The sequence below is a fragment of the Taudactylus pleione genome, unplaced genomic scaffold (assembly GCF_031769625.1).
Source record: "Taudactylus pleione unplaced genomic scaffold, aTauple2 ptg000314l, whole genome shotgun sequence".
Classification (NCBI taxonomy): domain Eukaryota; kingdom Metazoa; phylum Chordata; class Amphibia; order Anura; family Myobatrachidae; genus Taudactylus; species Taudactylus pleione.
The window spans coordinates 1,696,225-1,700,951 of NW_028284715.1; the positions used below are offsets into that span (position 1 = coordinate 1,696,225).

General features: G+C 43.6%; 1 pseudogene; it reads left to right on the forward strand.

Annotated features, from left to right (window-relative positions):
* The first annotated feature begins 443 nt into the window (after window positions 1–443).
* LOC148510585 (cyclin-dependent kinase 5 activator 1-like) lies at window positions 444–1,249 on the forward strand (annotated as a pseudogene).
* The last annotated feature ends 3,478 nt before the right edge of the window (window positions 1,250–4,727 follow it).

Consider the following 4,727-nt stretch of genomic DNA (forward strand, 5'->3'; position numbering starts at 1 on the left):
ACCTGGGTGCCATAGACTTACATATTCAGTTAATGATTTTACAGTTAATATTTACACACTGGACATAGATACTCAGTGCTAGATGGGTTTACTATAGTTTTCTGCTGTTGCCTGGCCAGCACATTCAGTGTACTCACATAAGGTTACATCACTTTTTGAATTGTCTAGATGATAGTAGCTCATTAGCATAAATAACGCATCACAATCATCATTCCATGTCACAATGCCCAATGTAAGCAGAGTATCTCTGACAACAACCTCCTGGACTCAGTCGCTGCCTAGTCTACAAACTGGCAGCTTCTTTCACAAAGTGCTGGAAACGGATTGTGCCTATTTGATTGCCTGCTGCAGTCAGAACCACCACAGATCCGAATCCGAATTGGATTCTTGCAGACAATTCTGCTTGCAAGTATCGTGGATAAAGAATAGGAATTTGAATAGGAATGTGGAATTGTCTCCCATTCTGGTGCTGTCGCAAGGCGGGTCAGCGTGAGGGAGAATTATCAAATGGGACCCATCGTGCAGCTGTCGAGAACAGCAAGACTGGAAGATCTGTCAAAAGACAGTCGCTCATCAGGCATTTTAGGCGATTTATGGCTAAGAGGAGACAACGCAGAAATGGTGAAACCGATGTCACCCACCTCATCAGAGAGAGCATGAAGGATTCTCTATCCTGTGTTGATTTAACAACTTTCACACAGGCCTCAGACAACACTTTTGCTAAGAAGCCTGCTTCTGATGTTGTTGGAGACCAGCAAGTGTGCTTGAATCCAAAATGCACAATGATGCAGGCATCCACCAGCGAGCTCCTGAGCTGCTTTGCCGAGTTCATCTGTAGAAGGTGTCACCAGCTGAACAATCTGTCACCTACAGATATCATTTTATGGATGACAAGTATAGACGACTCTCTCACTCAATACTGGCAGGAAGAAGGCTTCATCAACCCGACCAATGTAGCGTTCCTCTACATGCTCTGCCGAGAGTTCATTCTATCAGAGTTGGAAAGTGAGCAAGACCTACTGGCATTTCTATCCACATGTCTGTATATATCCTACGCATACTTGGGTAGTGAGATCTCCTATCCAATAAGCCATTCCTAGTGGAAAGTTCAAAGGAAGACTTTTGGAGCTGTTGCCTCTACATCATTAATTTCATGAGCTCAAAGATGCTGCGCTTCCATGCCAACCACCATTATTTCATCCAGATCTTTGTCGATCTCAAAGCTGAGGGTGGACAGGAAAGCATATAAACAGCCTAGAATAGTACTGGACAAGTAATCAACATTACTCCAGGCTATACACTATACACAGCAATCTCCACCATCTGCTCCATGCTGTGAACTAATACATCAGCTCCAGTCTGCACCACGCAGCAAGTTCCACCATAGCTCAAAGCTGTGCACCCACACAGCAGGCTCCACTGTCAGCTCCAGAGTGTACGCCAACACAACAAGCTCCACCATCAGCTCAAGGTTGTGCACTGACACAGCAAGCTTCATCATCAGCTCCAGAGTGTACGCCAACACAACAAGCTCCACCATCAGCTCCAGACTGTGCACTGACACAGCAAGCTTCATCATCAGCTCTAGGCTGTGCACTGACACAGCAAGCTCTACCATCAGCTCCAGACTGTGCTCTGACACAGCATGCTTCATCATCAGCTCCATGCTGTGCTTCATCATCAGCTCCAGGCTGTGCACTGACATAGCAAGCTTTACCATCAGCTCCAGACTGTGCTCTGACACACAGTGACTTGTATTTATAATATTCTTTGCATTTACAATAAAATGTTTTGTGTTTTCTTCTATAAAATTGGTTGGTGTATTATTTTGCTTTACAGGTCTAATATATGGACAGGGTTTTACTATGCAATGTTTTGTGATTTTTTTTCACTGTAACAATGTCCTGCAGAGGGACCAGAGATCGCCTTATTGGCCACCAATATCTGTTTGCAAATAGGATGTGGGACTAAATATTTATCTAAAAAACCCAGGAAGCAGTGTCCCAGGTCTTCCCTTTTAGACTAGATCATTGTGGGCATACTGCCATTGCCTTCGTGAGGCAGCGCACACTATGGGTCCCTGCCAGCAACTTATCTGCTCTCCTCACAGGCGGTACATTGCACTGTCACCACGTGCTCCGCACAGTTCAGGAGGGAAAAGCAAGAAGGTGAGAATTTTACTTCCTTGTGTCTGCAACCCCCATCCCCTCCCTTCCCTCTCCCTCCTTCCCTCCCGCTCCTCTCCCCTCCTTCTCCTCTCATCTCCCTCTCCTACTATCATGTGTAAGCCTTAAGGGGCATTACACTGTAAGTGTCATTACTGTGCGGCATAATATATAAAAGGCACTACTACTGCATGACTTAGGGGTCTATTTACTAAGCAGTATTAGGAGACAGAGTGAAAAGTGATAAGGTGCCAGCCAATTAGCTCCCAACTGCCATCTCACAGGCTGTGTTTGAAAAATGATAGTTGGGAACTGATTGGCTGGCACCTTATCACTTTTCACTCTGTCTCCTAACACTGCTTAGTAAATAGACCACTTAATGTGTTATAAGGTGCACGGTGTGGTACACTACACTGATTGAAATGGGGGGTGTCTTAAGGACACACCCCCATTATCCAAATGGACCTCTTCTGCAATAACCAAATTATTGAGGCCACTGTGAATGCTGCAGGCACACTGTGGGCTACACATTCAAAAGCACCCCTGCCAGCCCTTATCCACCAGCGGAGGTAGAAAGAACTACCAGGAGCTGGAGAACATACATGCTTCTGTCGTAAGAAGGATACGTGAGCCATGTGACACAACGAATCAGAGGGTGCAAGGAGTATAATAATATGCCTCTGGCTGTGACTGTTCTCACCACTGCCATCGCGGAGCTTCCTCCTGGCTATCACCGTCTGCTGCTTCTGATAAGTTACAAGAGGAGCAGTGCAGCGAGGAAGAGAGAGAGAGAGGTATAAAGAAGTAGAAAGATAGTTGATAAAAGAGACAGAAAGACAGAGAGTGTTTAGAGGGAAAAGGTGCAAAGATGAGGAAGAGATCAAAAACAGAAGTATGGGCAAAAGGAAAGGAGATAGAGACAAACATGGGCAGAGCCATAGAGAAGAACATGGGGTGTTAAAGGAACTAGCTGGAAAGAGGAAAGGAAGAGAGAGTGGTAGACAGAGAAGTAAAAGTGGACATGAGAGGAATGTACCAGTTATCCAGCCTCAGAGCTCCCGCCTGGCAGTAGGTCACCTCCCCCATCTTAGGACAGTCCCATTTGGCTCTTGCTCCAGCCTTAGACATTAGTTCTATTGATCACATGGCTGAAAGATTTCAAACGAGTTGAGACTTAAGTATTAGCTAATAAGCACTGGTCCTGAGTTTTTATATACATGCAACGGTACGGGCAGCACAGAAGGCGTAATGGTTAGCATCTTTGCCTCACAGCACTGAGGTCATAGGTTTGATTCCCACTACGGTCCTACCTGTGTGACGTCTGTATATTCTCCCTATGCTTGCGTGGGTTTCCTCCGGGTGCCCTGGTTTCCATGGTAGGTTAATTGGCTCCCAACAAAAATTAACCCTAGTGTGTATGTGTGTGCCTGTGGTAGGGTACACAGAGTGTAAGCTCCACTGGGGCAGGGACAGATGGGAATGTAAAGCGCTGGGGAATATGTGTGCACTATATAAATAACTGGTAATAAAATAAACGCCCATTCATGAACTGTAGCTCCAGGGCCATGCAGACCTTCATTTGGCACTGCCTAAACCTCAACTCTCAAGTTTTCCCAACAGGTCATGTTTTGAGGATTTCTGTCTGTGGAAGAAGGTCTGATAATTATGGACCCAACAAACTAGATTAGCTCACCTGTGCATGATTAAAGATATCCACAAGGCATGGAATGTTGGTGGTACTTGAGGACTGGTGTCGACAACATGTGAGTGAAGGTCATTTATTGGAGCGGTTGGGGGATGATAGTGAGAGTTATATCTAACAATTCTGTCCATAGACTGCAACTGTATAAATACAATTTCTTTTCAAACTTCAATGGGGCCTAGCAAGGGTATATGTGTTACATCTTATATGCCTATGTAGAAATTAACTATTTAAACCACTGGTTACATTCCACCCTTGATTTCTTCATCAAATATAAGGAACATGATCCCCATTGCATAATCTAAACCTCCATTGTACCTTCAATACTTATCCTTACATATAATATAACAACATATAATATAACAAGGTTAGTACTATGATTACATATAACAAATAATATAATATCACACTAAAGCAACATTTCCATTCAGGACTTGACCACTCTGGCTGTATTGCAGAATCTGTCAATAAGCATTACTGAACTGTTGTTTAATTTCTAACTCTCTACATTATATTCCTTTATATCATGTGAATACTCTAATAAAACAGTGAATAATACATATGATTATATCAAATATATCAGTTACTTACAAAATAATTAATATCAGTAAAGTAAAATAAAGTAAAGTTCAGTTCACTTCAATGGAATATTGAAAAAGTCTTGAGAATATTGTTGAGTGTGTGGATCCTACCAATATTAGGCACAAGTTCAGTTTTGCACAATACACATAGATGTACGTAATGGCTGTGCTGTCAGATCTTATAACTCTGTTGTCCTCCTGGATCCTCTCTCTCCTGTATAAGAAATCACCCTCTGGCCATCGCCATCTCAGACACGCCTCCAGCGACGTTCTCTCACC